Below are 17,087 nucleotides of genomic sequence, written 5' to 3' on the forward strand. Positions count from 1 at the left end.
CACACCGCCTGCACCGATGCCAGCCTGCATTGCCAGCGGGTTTCCAGGGCTGCGATGCCTCCGAGGTGTCAGTGTTTTGCCTTGATCACTTTATAGTCTCTGCACGAATCTGTTAATATCAAATCAATCTTTTACTCCAGGGGTGCATCTTATGAATTCTGATGGATGCTTTACCTTACGCTGTTTGCTGTAGGAGCAATGCAGGCAGCTTATATGCAGATGGGCCACTTCTATGCTGCACAATACAGCAGAGCATCCCTTTTCATTCCCTGAATGAGTTACAGGTGTACATGGTGCATTACCCATGTAGGGTAGCAGCTCTCAACAGACATCGCAGCAGCGTGGCCAGATGAGCAGATAGCAGCTCAGCCTTTTTCGGAGGGCGGCGGGGAGTCAGCTGGCGGCTGGGGCTTTGGGTCGTGCTGTGCGTGCTTCGGGCAGCCCAGGGAGGACCTGAGCCAGTTAATCCGGCTGGGCAAACAACCCTGGGAGCTGGGGGAGAAGCACTGGTGACGGTGGGGCTTGAGCCTGGAGTGAGTGAGTCTGGAGGAGTTAGTCTGCTTGCTTTCCCTGCAATAGCAAGTGGCGTGTGCCCCCCCCACGAGGCTGGCTGCTCCCTCCCTCAGACCTGGAGTACCAGGGCTGCAGCAGAGAGCAGCTGCTCTTCCCGAAGCCAAGCACAGGGATGGCACGGGCGAGCAGTGTGTCACGCTCTCCGCTAGCCGCCGAGCCGTTGCAGGGATGGGGAGCTTACACTGGTTTGAGCAGAGGGTGCTGCGCTCACGTGGGAGGCAGAGGCATGAGGCTGGCAGGGTCAGGCAGGCTTTCTGTGGCTCGGTGGTCTTTGTAGAGGGGAAATATTTGGTGCATAACGTGATGGTGTGAAAAAACAGGCTCTGGCTTGAGGGCTCGGTGAGTTCTGTGCTGCTGAGAAAGGCGTTGGTTGCTTGTCTGTCTGCTTCCCGGCACGGCGCCTGCTGGACTTTGGGATGTCCTGGGTGTGTCCCTATTCCTCCGTCCCAGCCTGGGACCCACTGGGACACCCTTGCCATCACCCCATGTAACTGGGGGCCGTGGCACAGCAGGAGAGCAGAGGGCACATTTCCTTATGCTCTTCATAATTGAACTGCAATGATGATTAGCTTGAGCTGGAGTGAGCAAGGCAGTTTAAAGAGAAGACAGTCCCCCGGAGAGATGCCTTTGGCCTTGGTGCTCTTTTCCTCAGTGTCTGAATTTGTCTCCCTGGTGAAGTGTGGGGTTTGGGGCTCTCCAAGGCAATGCTCGTGGAGGTGCGAGCAGGATGGGTGCCTGCTGTGGTCGAGCTCTGCGGGAGGCTGAGACCCTTCCCTGGGGAGTACCCTCAGCTCCAGCGCCAGCCGAGCCAGCTGCCAGCAGAGGGCTGACTTGGATCTCCTGGGTTTTTTTAAAGCTTCTGGCCTCTTTTTTGTGCTGTTTTCAAGAGGGGAGATGTTTGTGAAGCAGTCAGCACTGGAGCAAGGGGGTATCTTAGCCTTCCTATAAGAAATTCTGAATCCCCTGGTGGGACTTCCAGTGCTGGCACTTAGAGGAAGCCCCTGCCCCAAAAGCACTTGTTCTTTACTCATTCCTCGCCCCAGCATCTGCTCCTGCCCCGGCTCTCCGGTGCGTCTTTTCCATGCTCTCACCCCCACCCTTTTCCTCCTCAAGTTTACCTTTGCCTGCTGCAGTCTTGTTTCTGGCCTCCGGCTCCCATTTGCCCTCAGTCTGCTCCATCTCTTCTGGCATTGCTGTTTCCCAATGGTCCCCTCCTTTCTCTCCCACCCCTCTTTCCCTGCTGCTGCCCCTCTGCAGCCTCTGGGTAGGGAGCAGCTTTCTGTCTCCCATTGGGGTCTGGAGGTGGGCAAGGCATTGCACGCAGCAACCCAAAGCATCAACCCTGGGTGTCATGCAGCAGCTCAAAGGTAGAGCATCTCGAGGATGTGGCTGGTATTTATTTGCAGGCTGCGATACCCTACAGAGAGCCAGGAAGGGGGAATTGCCCCGGGCAGTCTTTCCGTCTGGGTGATGTTTGTGGTAGATGTCTAATGTGGGGCTCTTGCTGGGGTTTTCTCCCAGCACATAGTCTGTGCACCCATAGCAGGAGCAGATGTGGTGTCCTCTGCTGTCCTCCCTGCAAAATGACATGTTTCTCAGGGCTCAAATTAAGGAGTTTGGCCTTGGAAAACTGAGCCCTGTGATTCCAGCTTGTTGCATTTGCAGAATTAGCTGCAGTCCCGTTAGGTCTGGAGGGGCCAGGTGCTCTCCCATCCTGCTTGGTACGGTGCCGCTGCCTGGTCACGAGATGGGCTGAGTCTGCGAGTCCCCCTGGCTTTGGCAGGGCTGATGGAAGCTCTTTGCTTTCCAAGATCAGCTCTTTAACCACACATTGCATTGCAGAAAGGAGACGTGAGGGAGAGCAGAACCGCATGTTAGCGGTGGAGGAAACCTGGAGGCTTTTCAGGCCGGTTGTGGTTTTCCTGTATTGGATTTTGGGCGCTTCCATTTCCAGCTCTCCACCCTTTTTCCGAGGGAGGCTCAGCCTAATCCTTGCAGAAACTAAGGCTCCATCTACAGGCAACTTCTAGGTCATCTTAGATCAGCAGCAAATGATTCCCTTATTTTAAGCAGAGATTGTTGATAATTCACTATTTTTTATTGTAAGAACAAACAATTCCCGTAATAGTCGTGCACCTTTCCTCTCCAGGGAGCTGAAAGCAGTTTGTGAATTCTCTGTGTACTACTAAAGGGAAAATCAAGCTGCCTCTTCCCTGACTCTGAAATACAAAACCTTCTACCATGAAGCAGGGCAGGTGTTTAGATGGCAGCAGTAACCCCTGTTACCCACCAGTCTGGGACACGAAACGGAACAAGGAGCACACTGGTAACCGGCAGGGAGGTTGCAGAAGGTCACTTTTTAATTTCCCAGCTGGGATTTGATGTGGAAACAAGGATTAAGTTTCTGGTTTTGGGAAGAGTGCCACCGAGTCTCAGCTTTCTACGCACGATGCTTCTTGGATGCGTGCCCTGCGAGCTGCAGGGCACGGGCATCCATCCCTGAGGTTGCTATGGGGGCATCGCTGGCACGTCCCCAGCACGGTTAGCAATCCCAGTGGGCTGACCCTGGCTAGAAACCTAGAGTTGTGTTTTATCCCAACTGCATCGCAGTGCTGGAAGCATCTTCAGCATCGCGGAGGGCTGCCAGAGTTTGAGCCGGAGTGCAAAGGCAATGCAGGCAGGGGCTGAACAGCAGGTAACACCGCTGCTGTGGCAAATATTCAAGTGGCGTTAGAATGGGGATGTAGAGTAAATGGGATCGTATTGCTTGTGCCGCCAGCAAACCGACCTTTTATAACAGGCATCAGTACAGTTCATAAAGACATAAAACAACAGCTGCTCAAAATTTCAAGGCTTTATAGTTTTATCTGTATTTAAGAAATATTGGCTTTTTTTTTTTTTTTTCACCCCCCTGTAAGGCAAGGAGAGTGTGTTTCAGCTGTTGGAGGGAGTAGCTGGGAGACATAGGGTGGGCTGGGTTTTCTCCCTGGCTGTCGCTGCAGGAACACGAGGACTGGAGGAGCCCCCTCTCCTGCTCTCCACCTCAGTTTCCCCATCTGTAAAATGGATCCAACAGTAGTTTGTCAGCTATGATTAGAAGAAACGAGTGTTCGTAGCTGGTGCTGAGACTGTACAGAAAGCAGTAGGCATGTATAACTAGGCTTTAAACTAAATACAGAGCTGTTTTTTTCACTGTATTTAAAGGCAGATTTTCAAGTCAAATCCCCCTCTGCCTTTCTGTTTGTTTCTGGTGAGCCTGTGGCTTTCCCCATTTCTTGTCCATGAAGGAGACCAAAAAAAGCAGGGTAGCTTTGCTCAGTCGCATCCAGGACTCTGCGATTGGCTGTATTTTGTCAATTAGTGAGTACGAGAACTAGTCCAATTAAAAATAAAACACCAGAATATAACATCGTGAGATGCCGTTCTTCCATTTATTTTTGCAATTATAGTTTTAATTATTTCTGACAATGCTGCTTTGCTTTTTTTCTTTTCTTTTCCTTTTTTTTTTTTTTTTTTTTTTTTCCTGGGTGTAATAATCTACCGCAGTCTATTTCCCAGCACATGATGATGCTTCAGTAAAATACAACCAGCATGAGCAGGTGGCAGGACCACAGTCTCTGGGCACAGGTCTGGGAAGTCAGGAAATCAGATTTTGAAATCTTTTTTTTTCCTCTTTCTTGGTCAAACTGCCAGCCCCCAGTTTACCTACCTGTTAATGGGGGTTGTGACACTCTCCCGCCACCGTGCAATGTGCAACTGTGGTACCCGGCGGAGAAAAGAAGCGTGAAGGCAGCCACGTCTCTGCTGTTAAATCCTTGCCGAGAAGTGGGGAGAGAGTTGCCGCTTTTTGTGTGCAAATGCTAAAAGCATGGGGATTAGCGAAGAGCAGATTAACGAGGACTTGCTCCATTGCTGCCCCCTCCCTCCCCCTCCTAGCCAAAAAGTTTTCTGGAGCAGCTAAATATATACCTGCCGTTTCCAAGGCAGAGCCTGCTGCGTGGCGGAGCTGTAATTGGCGACTCAGTGAAATTACAGCCACGGATTCTGGCATTTGGATCCTCCTGGCTGGCATAATAATTTCTCCCTAGGTAGCTGGTATTTAACTTGTCTTATCTGCTCCTGATAGTTATAATTACAGTGCCCGCTAATTTCCCTGTAATATTGCAGCCGTTGGAAGGGTGGTTGGAGAAAGGTCAGGGGGTTGCAGGAGGGGGTTGCAGGAGGGCTCCTTCCACCTCAGCCCGTTGCACAGAGGCAGATGCTGCCGCCGAAATGCAGATGCTGAGACCGTGCAGGTAGCTCCCAGTGTCCCCAGTCATGCCCCCTTCCCACCTTGGTGGGGCTGGAGCAGTCGAGCAGCCCCCCGCCTTGCCTTCATCCTTGCTGTCATCTCAGGAGGAGATGCTGGAGGGAGTTTGGAGCTGTGGTGTCCTTGTGTGGGATGAATTTCAGCCTCCACCTTGGGTCAGGGTAGGGCTTGCTGGTTTGTGTGGGGTGCCTGCTTGGCTGGCACGGGGAGAGCTTGGGGGTCCTTGCTCAGGGGCACAGTCCTGCTGTGCGAGGGGCAGATTTGGGGCTGGCTTTGGGGTGCTCACCTTCAACTGGCAAGGCTTTCACTGCTGCTTGGCCCAGCGCCTCTGCTGCCCAGCCAGTGCCGGTATGGCAAGAGAGGCTGTGCTGTGGGAGTAAGACGGGACCAGAGCAGCAAAGATCTGCAGCCACAGAGACCATAACCAGGGCACTTTTTGCTTCAAAAAAGCCTAGGTTTTTTTTTTTTTTTTGAGAGCACAGCGAGATGGTCCGGCGCTGCATTGGGAGAAGGAGTCACTCGCCATCACCTCTCCAGGGGCCAGGATAAGCCCTGGAATGGTCCTCTTGGCTAAAAAAAAAGCCAACCCCCACGCTACGGTTTTTTGAGCTCTGCTAGCCAGAAATAGTTACAAGTGGTGATATTGAGCTCCAGGGGATGAGACTCAACTGTTAGTAATCCTTTCACTATAGGGTACACGACATCTTTTTGCAAGCATAATAAACTCCCTGGGATTGTGAGTGGTAATATGTGTCCTTTCCCTGGATCATGCACACTGCTCCAGGAGCTCGAGTCTTTGTTTCTAGAAAAGGATTAGGTGTTAACGCTGCAAAATGAAACCGGGGCACAGTGGCTTGTCTTTCACGTTCCCGGTTGCCGAAGAGTTTCTCTGTTCCCTCGACTGCTCTCACAGTTTGCCTTCTCCTTGCATTAAGCCCTAACCCACGGATGCTTTTTACAACAGCTGGACATATTGTTTTAAGTGATAATCTGTAGATACTACAGCCAAGCAGACAGTTCATAAGGAATATCTGATTCAGTGACTATCACTTCTTCTTCCGTCCTTGCAAGCAGCCTTTGAGGGTTAGGATGTTCTGGTTTTTCTTTTTCTTTTTTTTTTTTTTTTTTTTTTTTTAATGAGAAAAATAATACCCCCACAGCCCCTGCTACGATTCTTAGCCTGTAATGGGTTGTTTACTGCAGGTTTGATTTGATGTGTAGGTCCTGTCTTCCCTGGCAGACAGATTCCTTCAAGGTTGGATCTTTAGTGCAAAATACTCACATACTGTACTTCTGTTTTCCTATGAATATTTCCCAAGATTTGCTTAAATTGAGTTGTTTCCATGACTATATTCGCTTGATGGACTTGTTCCTCAGGATACAAACAGGTCTCGAAGTCTGCTTCTCGATGGAAAGGGAGGATAATGAGAACAACAACTGTTGTGGTGTAGGAATAGAGCAGTAAATTGTGCTGACGCCAGTAAGGTGCTTTGTGCCATCTCCAGTGCAGGTGGGGGTTGGAGTGGGCAAACCTGAGGAGCCTTCGTACAGAGCACCTTGGTTTTTCTTCTCTTGCTGTACCGAGCTTTGTGTGTGGTGCAGCCTCCTGGCTGGAGCTGGAGAGAAGAGGAGTGAGGGGCCAGGAGGGAGAAAGTGGAAGAAGAGAGAAAAAAGCTGGGAGAAGGATAAAAAAAAAAAAAAAGGGAGGTGCAAGAAGGGAGAGAGTAAAGAAAAAATCAGAACGTTGGAAAGACTGAGCCAAAGAAAAAGCCACGACTGGCAACTCCAATGGTGTGAAGTTCACTGCTGTAAGATGAGTTCCTAAATCAGAGCCCAGCAGGCAGCACAGCCGGCTGGGCCACGGGGATGTGCCGGCTGCAGGGAGCTGAGATGCAGGGGGGCTTTGGCTTGAGCCAACTGGTACCCAAGTCGCAGGACCAGTCTCAACAGGGCAGTGTATCCCCCCGCCTCCTATTTTTTATATTTTCTCTGTGTGTGTGCATGTGAGTGTGTGTATATATATATATAAATATAAAAATCTAACAAATTTCTAACCCATATAAATCCAATTACCCATGTTTTGCCTGCAGGGAGCGAGGGAGATTAATGTTTGGTATTTTGGCAGGAATGTAAAAAGAAATAGGTGGTAATAACAATGAAGGCTCATAAAAAGGAACCGATAGCCGTGTCTGCGCCCGGGAACCCGGCCGTAATTCTCGTGGGCATTTGCCGGCAGGCTGCCCTGCTCCCGCGGAGGGGCACGAAAGAGCCAGGAGTGCTTCCTGGGCACCTGAGCATTCATCCTGCGAGCGGCGATGACATTAATGTGATAATAATGGAGGCTGATAAAAAGAAATGGTTTATGCTCCCCGGGCACCTTCTCGTAACACATCCCGCTCTGTGTCACGGCTTGTAAGAGCCATGGGAGCGTGCTGCTGTTATCCCCGTTTTGCAGAGAGGCAAGGAAGTCCCAAGAAAGGGGGATGAATGTGGATTATTTTTTGGAAGGAGAGATGGGAGCTAAGCCCTTCACCCTCTGTAATGAGCCTGTGGTTGTGTTGGTCCTTTCAGCTCTGGCTTGGAGTGACCTGACCTAGGCTTTTTCAGGTAGTTATGGCTGTGTGTAGGAGTTGGGAGTACCAGAGTTGTGCTCTGGCAGAGAACATCTCTCATAATTTTTTCCCCTCTGCTTTGAGCCTTTTTCTGCAGAGTCTATGCATGATGAGTTTCCCCCAACTCTTTCCCTTCCCTAGCACGAACCTGGACATAGGAGATGCCTTTTGCCTGCAGCACCCGCGCAGGGGACGGTAGTTTTGTTGGAGGTTAAGCAGTCACCGCAAGGCTGCACCCATCGCATCACATCAGTGCTTGGCTTTGTCCCCTTCTGCTCCTCCATCACAGCCTGCGGTCTGTCCCGCATGGTGACCACAGTCGAGAGGGTGTCATGCTACGAGGCATCTCTCCTCCCTCTGCTTTGACACGTGGGAGCCAGCCACTCATCATCCTTCATCGATACTCTCCCCTCAGCTGCCCGGGTGAGGTCCTCTCTTGGGCACAGCGCTGCCCTGTGTCCCCTGCATCACGGGTTCAGCACAGTGAGTGGCATCCCGCGCTGCTCCCTCCACAGTCACGTATTAATCACGGTTCAGATATTGCATCCCTACAGCGGTTTCTGCCGCCTTTGCTGGCTTTGCATCAGGCTCCTTGCTCTCCGTTTATTACCACGACCGGTTTTATAACCCACTTTATCAGATGACTTTTTTTTTTTTTTTCTTTCTTAAAGAGCATAACCCATGAGCAACTCATCATTTCAGAAAGAGGGAGAGTGCCGTTAGCAGAAGAGAAAGCCTCCATGCTTATGCCTTAAACGAAGAGGCTGCTTTACTGTGGTGTTGCATTTAATTCAATCAAGGCAGTTAAAGCTGAGATTTAAAGTCCTTTGTGTGATCACAGGAGTTGCTCTGATGCAGCAGCAGGTAGAAGAAAAGATTGAGCCCATTTCCAAGGAGACTCGAAGTAACTGTTGGAAGCAGCCAGGCCTGGGGCTTACTGCGGCAGCAGCTACGGTGGGAAGCTGTTAGCATTCACGTCGCATCCCATCCCTCTCTCCGTCACCCTCCCTGCTCTTGCTCCTTATCCCCATATATTCCTTTAAGTGGAATTGATTAGTTAGGCTTTTCTTTTTTATTTCTTTTTTTTTCTTTTTTTTTTTTTTTTAAACTGGGGGGAGGGCTGTTTTTAATTAATATTCTTAACTGTATGATAATTACGCCGGCTGGTCCCATCGCTGTCTGAGTCACCCTCTCCTCCCTTCCTCTTGCGAGAAGGCTGTTTGGACTTAATTAAAGTTAGGGATCCAGGGCTAGCAGGAACAGCGGGAGTCTTGCAGGGCTTTTGATGAAATGATTGCTGTGGGGGAAGCGGCCAGTTTCTTCCCGGAGCCATAGATTGCTCTGCTGAGACACCATTACAACCATCTGGTTTGACCACCTGCATTACACAGGCCATTGCATCTCATCCCGCATTTCCCATCCTGTGCCTGCAAGCTCCTCCCGGACACCACGGCCCCTGTTTTGGGGTGGGAGCACTCTCGTTTTGGTGTGTTGCCCCCGGTTAGAAACATCCCTTCCTTGAGGGAGCGAGTCTTTGAGCAACACCAGCTGAGCTCCCCGTGCCCATCGTTGTTGGGCGTGTTGCAGGTTGTGGTGGGGGATGCTATCGGAGGGATAACGGAGCAATTGTGTGGACTCGGCGGGTCTTTTTCATCTCTCGTTTCAGCGCTCGTGCTTGTAGACAGCGCTGCCACCAGAGCTCAAATGCAGCCCAAGCGAGAGCTTAACAAGCTCCGAGAGCTGTCCAGAAAGTTATCCTGACACCAAGTGACAGACTCTCAATTGATATCCTCTGGAGACTTTAAACTCACTTCTGCAAGGTTTCCAAAGCTGGTTTTGTCTCATACCTGAAGAATCCTTTATCTGCTGCGACGCCTCCCCTGCCTTGTCTCATTGCTCTTGACGTTTCTCTTTGTTGCCTGCTGCAGCAGGGGTAAACTCCACTGCAAAACTATTTAAGAGGGTTTATCTTGCTTTCTGCTCCTCCTCTGGTCTCTTCTACTCTCTTGCTGAGGTTCCCCTATAAATTGTCTGGGCTGATGCCGTTCCTGCTTGGCTCTGCAGGGAACTGGCTGGAGCAGTCAGGACCTCTGTTGCTCATCTGAGAGGGCAGGGGATGCCCCAGACAGCTGAGGAAAGGCAAATACAGTGTCTGGTGTGGTGGAAAAGGGGGCAGAAGCTGTCCTAGGAGATTGCTCCCCTTCCATCCTGAGAAAGCTGGGGAGAAAACAACAAAGTGAAATTTTTGTGATCAGCTGTGCCACAGCCCACGGAGATTTGTCAAGGAGAAAGTGTGTCAGACTAATCTAACATCCTCTGTACAGCAGCGTAACAAGCCTCGTGGGTGAGGGGAAGCAGGAGATGTCTCGGACAGTGACCCAGGCAAGGCTGTAGCTGCTGCCCTGTGAGTGGGTGGGAAAGCTGAGGTGGGAACCACCGGCCGGAGCAGGCTGTAGGGGAACGGGCTGGCTGCTCTAGGGTGCTTCCCTACTTTTGAGACCCAGCCCAAGAGGAACTCTTAGCCCAATCGACAGGAAAAACCAAAGGCACCTTTGCAGTAGTTTGAGGCTGCAGCTGGCTGACAACGTCCCGCTGGATTGCGCGGAGGGCTTGGGTGATCGTCTTTATGTCCTCGGTCTCCTTGTGCAGGATTCCTGGTGTGCGAGTGTGTCTGTTCATAGCCTTGTCATGCTGCAGGACTGGCATTGCAGGGTGTCATCGAGGACTTTGAAGGCTTCTGAAGTAGCAATGTGTAGCTGCTGACATCTCGTTGTATACTCCATCCCACGGTGGCCCGTGTGAGAAGGTCCAGGGTGGAGCATCTTGACTGATCTGTTAAGTTGGGTTGGTTTTCCTTCCAGGCAATGGGGATTGCCAGCCCACGAGCTGCAGGATGACTGCTGGCCTCATCCTGCTGCCTTTTCCTGCCTTTTGGTACAGTGGTGCTGAGAAGCAGGACTCCTCATCCCCTTCTTGCGGAGGATGTCACGCTCCAGCACGGGCTGCAGAGCCAGCCAGCCCTGGGAAGAGCACGCTGACCGCTTCCCTGGTCACTGTGCAGACCTGTTATGCACAAGAGAAGGTTTTAAGAGGCAACTGGGGCTTGCCCAGACTCTATAACTGAGACTGCAGACTCTCAGAGGTGCACTTGGAGCATTTTCCTTGATTTTGCTTTTATTGCCTGGTAAATCAGTGATGGGGCCAGTCCATCTGGAGGAAGCAGCTCCCTTTACTAAAAGGTGCTGGCTCTCCCCGTTGGCCGCATCCTGCACTGTGTGTGAGCTGTGAGGGTGCGGGGTGTGTTTTCACCTTTGCCATCTCTCCAGCTGGCCGCTGGGGTTTGGACCCAGAGCAGGGATTATGCTGCAGCCACATCCCTCTTGGTGCTGCCCCAAGGCCGGGTCTGTGATGCTGGCTCCCAGCTGAATCCCTTCGCCATCCCTCTCCTAGCCCACTGCCCCAAGCCAGGAGCCATCGAGGGTGGCCAGCACTGGGTGGTCCTGGCTGTGGGCTCCCTCTGGGAAGAAGCTCTGCCACCAGCTCGGCCTCACTCTCTGAAACCGGTGCTTTGCCCTGCGATTGCTGAACTTGCAGCTGGTTTTCAAGACTGATGCTGCATGTAGCGGGGTGCTGCCAAACCCAGGGCCCAGCAGGTTATTTCCCTTCAGAAGCCGTTTATCTTTTCCCTTTCAGACATGGGGCTTCTGCCTCTCATCTTTCTTTTCCTCCCCCATGGGATGGAGCCCAACCTTCCCAGCCCTCCCAAATCACTGGTGCTTGGCACTGGGGTCAGACCCCATCCAAGGAACACAGGGACATCCCAGGGAGGAGAGGCAGCTATGGGGAGCAGGCACGGTGGGCGAGGGGGTGGCCAGACTTGGTGGGTTTCTACAATGATGCTTGACATCTATCGACTCCTTTCCAGTTGTTATTTAGAGGGAGGTCGCTGCAGACTTCAGCTTCTTGCGCGTGTCTTTTCTGACCAGGTTTTTGGATGAGGCTACCCTGCGGGCTGGTGGGATGCCAACAGGTGCCAGGCTTGGGTTTGAAAGTCTTTTTTCTGGCAGGAATTGGCCATTTGTCTCTGTTTCTCAGGGTTTTGCATGGAGTGAGAGAAAAGTTGAGATGCAGAACGTCAGAGGAGAAGTTCAGGAGCACCTTGGGCTCTGCCACTGCTTCTCACTATGACCTTGGGCACCTCACTTACCTTGGGGCTTTGATTGTCTCAATTAAAAAGCAAGGGCTCCAAATTCCCTGACTTCTCTTCCTATTCCCCATGGCTGGGAGACTCTGATCCTTGGGTAGGGGCTTGCGTGCTGCCGAGCACTTTTGAGAATCCCATCCAAAAGTTGCTTTCAGGAGCAACGCTTTTTTTCATTAAACACTAACTTAATAGCACAGGAGAACACTGTGTGATGGTTATTAAAGTTTAACAACTGTGTATATCTATTACCTAGCTGCTAAATCTTTATATGCCTTAAATAATCAATTGGTATTTAATTAGCATACAGTACTATTACTGCCTTTCCAAATCTATAATGATAAACCAAGTTACAAGTTATTGGATGTTAATTACTATCTGATGATTGGAAACAGCAAGACATTTACCAGCCTCATCCCAGATATAATACAGCGTGTCCGTGCACACTGCAGAGCTAAACCGTGCTTACTGTCTCTTAATAATCAATGGGTGTTTAACATGCAATATTTGTCTAATTAGCACTAAATTAAATCCTCATTGACAACACTTCAGGGTAAGAGATCTGCATCAAATATGATGGATTAGACACAGAAGGGCTGTTATTGTAAGCAGGAGATGTGCGTGTCATTTGCTTTCTTGTCATGGCTGGCACATGCCTCCCTGTGACTGTCAGCCCGGTCCTGGGGGGACCGGTGATGGAGTGATGCCTCAATGTTGGATTGACAGTCCCGGACACCCCAGGCCTCTCTTTATTCAAGCTGTAGGCACAAGCAGCTCTTGCCAGCACCTTCCCCTGCTTCCGATCCCGTCTCACCCACGGATATACTTGTGCCTCCACCTAGGAGGATGGGCTTTGGGGGGGAGCAGGGTGCTTTTCTGTGACTGGTGCTTTCTCGGCAAGCAAAGACCTGCCCAGCCGCTGTGGGCAAGTTTTTCTTTTGCATTTTGTGCTATCAGCTAACTTTCTGGGGAGCCTCTGTAGTCTCTGTTTGGGCCACGAGGATGGGGGAGATGTTTGAGGCCATCGGTCTGACCTCCTGTGAGGGATGCTGGGTGAAGATCGGAGGGATGTGGGGGTGAGAGCAGCCCTGAAGCCTGGTGGTGTCTGGAAGAGCTCCCTCGGGGCGGCAGGGAAGCGCCTTGCTGCAGTTAGTCAGCAAACGTGGAAGCTGTTTTGCGAGAGCAGCAGGATGGATCACACGGCCTCTGGCTCTTTGCGAGAATCAGCCTGTCCTTCACACCCAGCGTGGATGTAATTAACTCTGCTGATGGGATGTTATGCCAACAGCAAAGCAGAAAACATCAGAAAATTAGTCTGAAGCCATACCAGGGCTGTGTGGTGGGGAGACGCAGGGACGTGGTGGCCAGGCGTGCTGCACGGCTCCCCTCCATGTGTGGGGGCATCGCTGCAGCCTCCCCGGCTTCAGATGGAGGGCAGGATCCGTGCTTCAGAGAGGAGCAATACACCGTGGCGAGGCTCCCTGCAGGGTCCGCGTGGCTTTGCTGTAGCGTGCAGGGGAAACCAGTGGTCCCTGGGAGGTGTTTCTCTCCTGGGTGTGCACGAAGTGGATATGTTGCTTCCAGCTCCTGGCTCCCTCCTTTCAATCCTTCGCGAAGAATCCTGGCGATGTCAGGAGGCTTCTCACCGGTGGTTTTCCTGCTGCCCTCAGGGTTTTCCCAAAGGTGGTGAAACCTCTCGGAGCCTGAGCAGTTCCTTGGTTCCTTGCGGGTCTTTCTCTGCCCTGCAAAGCGCAGAACCCTGCCAGCTGGGATGGATGTGTCCCGCGCTCAGCAGGAGCTGGGATGAGAAAGAAGGCAGGCACTGGGGGGGGTGGGGGGTGGGAAAAGACTTCCAATTAGCAATTGAAATTGTTCTTAAAAGAATTTGCCTATTCTGCAAGGAATGTTTAGTAATTGATAGCAATTTCTAGCAATTAAATACAAATTAATTCGTGCTACTGAGTAGCAGTTTATTTATGGCTCTGTATTTATGGGCACTCCCTCTCCTTAAAAATATCGTCGTTGCTTTTGATAAGTAATTAGAGTTTACTGAATAATTTCCCAATGTAGGTATGAATTTTAAATAATTTTTAGTACCAAGCAAGTGTTTCATTGTATTGCTGAGTTGAGGGATTATCATTATTTATACTGTAGTAGGGCCTAGAGACTGGGACAGGCGCTGTGCAAGCATGTAGCAAAGAGAGAGTCCCTGCTCGGAATAGTTTACAGGGATTTTTATGTCTTGAGTCTCTGCAGCCAGCTCCTGAGCATGCTTTTCCAAGAAATAAAGGTCATTTGCCACCATTTGCAGCAGTGCAGCACAGGCTACGAGCAGCACCTTGGCTGCAACTGTGTTTCTCCTTCCTCCTGATTAGTGGGAAATAGTAATTCTCTACTAGTAATAGTAATGGTTAACCACTTGAAAGAGGAGGGTCAAGCCCCAGACCATGAGGGGGTGAACAAAGATCATGTCTTTTGATTAGTTAAGTTTTGGATTCGAGGTGCCTTTCATTTACTTTGTGGTTTTTCTAAGGTGATCTCAGGTCGTGGTTGCAAACTTTTAATGGTGCTCCTACAGCTCTACACACACGTTGGATCTTTATAAGAGGAGGTCTTCATACGGATCGCATCTCCAGGACTTGCGGATTTGAGGGGAGAGGGAGAAGCCACAACTGGGTTAACGCTGTGGGTGGGAGCTGGCAGGTTGTTGGCAGACCTGGAGAGAGCTCTGGCCAGAAGAGTTGATTTTAGGGAAGCCGCGTGTCCCGAATGCCTTCCCTCGAGCTGTGCTGATGGGTGTGCAACTCTCCTTGAAGCATCCGAGGCACTGACGAGTGTGCATCTCTCCTTGAAGCATCCAAGGGATTGATGAGTGTGCAACTCCCTTTGAAGCATCCGAGGGATGCCTGGAGGGGCAGGACCGCTGGCAGGGATGGCATATAGGGAAATATGTCTCCTGATGTGTGATTTGCAAACTGTGGTAGTCACCTCAAAAATGCTGTGAGCAAAGCTGGCCCGAGTGGAGGGAAGGCACTAGTTGATGGTAGCAGCATCCATGCGAGGAAGATCCTGGAGAGAGGAAGCCCAAGCCCGGAGAGCAGGTGTTGTGTTCAGAAGTCAGCTTGGGAGCTTTGGGCTTGCGGTGCCAGGCAGGGGTACACTCAGAAGTGCAGATTTTGTGCCCAAAATGTGGTTTTAGGGGTCCTGAGCTGGAGCGTGCTGCTTTTATTGAGGGTCAAGCTAGAGCTGGGAACCTTGGAGAAATAATAACCCCACGGCATTAGTGTGTAGGGGACAGCTTTGGGATTTACCACGTGTATTTAGTTATAGCTGAAGTGCCCGTGGGCTATTTGGAGCTTTGAGGCTGCTTGAACCTTTCAGAGCATCACAGAGGTGCCCGACCCCGTAGCTGCTCCTTTTCCCCTTTGTCACCTGCGGGTAGCGGGATCAGCCCCCACCTCATTCAAAGGCTGCGCTGATCCTGCCTGTGGCTGCACAGCCTGTTCTGGCTTGTTTCTGGCTTCATTACTGAGCTTGATTAAATGGTACTTGTACAGCCAAAGGTTGGGAAAACACACAAAGGGACTTTTCTAGTCATCTGAGGCACTTAGATACCGTGGAGACAGATGCTGAAGGGATAGAGAGACGGGGTTTGACATTGCGGTTGCAGTAATGAGATGTAACCCATTAGGGCAGTATCCTCCTGGGGTCCAGATGCCTCCAAGGAGGGGAGGGGGTTGAGGCAGAGGCTGAGGACCTGGAAAAGGCTCCCTCTCAAGAGGAAAGGCGTGAACTTGGAGAGCTGCCCTCTCCTTGAGAGGAGCTGGGGACAGGTTGCTCTGGTTTTTGCAGAGGATGGTGTTGGGAGAAAATGAGGGTGAGAACGTTTTGGGCTCAGGATCTCACTTCTGTATCTTGTTTTACAGAGTCTGTGTGTGCAGCCAGCAATATTGCTCATCCTGTTAGAGCGCACAGAGCTGCATTTAGCCGTCATCTCGTGGGCTGTGCAGCTGCTGTAATGGCACAGGCTGTGTACGGTGCATGGGGTGATGCTCAGAAAGGAGACAGCTCTTGTTATCTGGCTGTGAATCTGCAAGTGGGGTGCGATCTCCCAGACTATCTGGTCAAACTTGCCTTTGGGGGCTGGGAAAGGCCACAGCAGAAGGTGGCAGCTCTCCCTGCAGGGTGGCAGTGGGTGAGTTTAGCCAGCCCTGAAGCTGCAGGGTCTGGGACAGACCGCAGGGTCCACCCCGAGTGTCGATGTGAGGCAGCTGTCTCGGCAAAGACAGGCGCAGGACTGGCTTTTAAGGGTGAGGAACAACTTCAAACCAGCAGGCTTGTGGCTTTGAACTTTTTTGGTCCGCCAGTCTTCCTTTAGATTTCACAGTCCAATTATTTTCGTGCCGTCCTTTCCATGCTGGAGGAGCAGGGAGCTTTCCTCCCTGCCCATCTGCAAACCTCATCGCGCGCTTCACTTAAACGTTTTCCTTTTCCTCGTTCCCCGCTACTGTGAGGGTCTGGGGCATGGCGATAGCTTTCATCTCCTTTCTTGTGATGATTCAGAGCTGGTGGCTTTTGGCCTCTGCACTACGGGTCTCCAGTTTGTTATAAGCTGTTGTGAGGCGGTTTGTGGTAGCCTGGTATGTGGAGGAGAGATGCTGCAGACCCTTTTTGGATTAATCGGCTGCCTGACCGGGAGGGATGAGACCCAATGGCCCAGTGGGTCCCCTCTGGGACCCCTATAACAGCCCCTCACTCTCACCCTGTGATCTGAGTGCGCTGGCACCGGGTTGGTGTCTGGACACGGAGATCTTAGGAGACGGTTGACACTTTCAACTGCGGTCTCTGATGGCCCTGCTCTCCCTCCCGGCAGCTCTGAGACGCTTGCTTGTGTGATTAACTTCACATCCCCAAAGTCACTGCCTCTGTAAAGCTTCAGGACTCCACCAGTGCTTCTGACTGCTTGAGTGCCCTGCAAGCCTCCAGACAAGGGTCAGCAAGGCTGCTGCTGTCAGAGGAGCTCAAAGGCTCCAGGTTTAAAAGCCAAGAGTACTCTGCTCTTTGATGGCAGGCTGAAATGCCTGCGGACTGCAAGGGGTGTAAACAGGGAGCATGGGCTCTCAGCAGCCTCGTAGCTGATACATTTTTAAGCTCCAGCTCCCTCTGCACAGGGCTTGGCAGAGCAGGGCCATGCTGGGATGCCAAAATAACCGCGTGTTGGGCAGGAGGTTCCCAGTGATGATGGTGATGGCTTGCTCTGGCCCCAAAGTGGTGTCCCCAGGGACACGGTGAGGAGGGCGGCCTTGAGGGACGTGGCTGAGGGGAAGGAGCTGAGCCTTCCAAATCCCTTCTGGAATATCACGGTTAAACTCCTGGGACAGGATTGCTCACC

General features: G+C 51.5%; 1 protein-coding gene across 5 annotated transcripts in view; it reads left to right on the forward strand.

Moving 5' to 3' along the window:
* Positions 1 to 17,087, forward strand: part of OPCML (opioid binding protein/cell adhesion molecule like) — a 305,368-nt gene that overhangs the window by 195,097 nt on the left and 93,184 nt on the right. The gene's annotated exons all lie outside the window — the stretch shown is intronic.

This window comes from Falco peregrinus, chromosome 15, assembly GCF_023634155.1.
Source record: "Falco peregrinus isolate bFalPer1 chromosome 15, bFalPer1.pri, whole genome shotgun sequence".
In the NCBI taxonomy this organism is placed as follows: domain Eukaryota; kingdom Metazoa; phylum Chordata; class Aves; order Falconiformes; family Falconidae; genus Falco; species Falco peregrinus.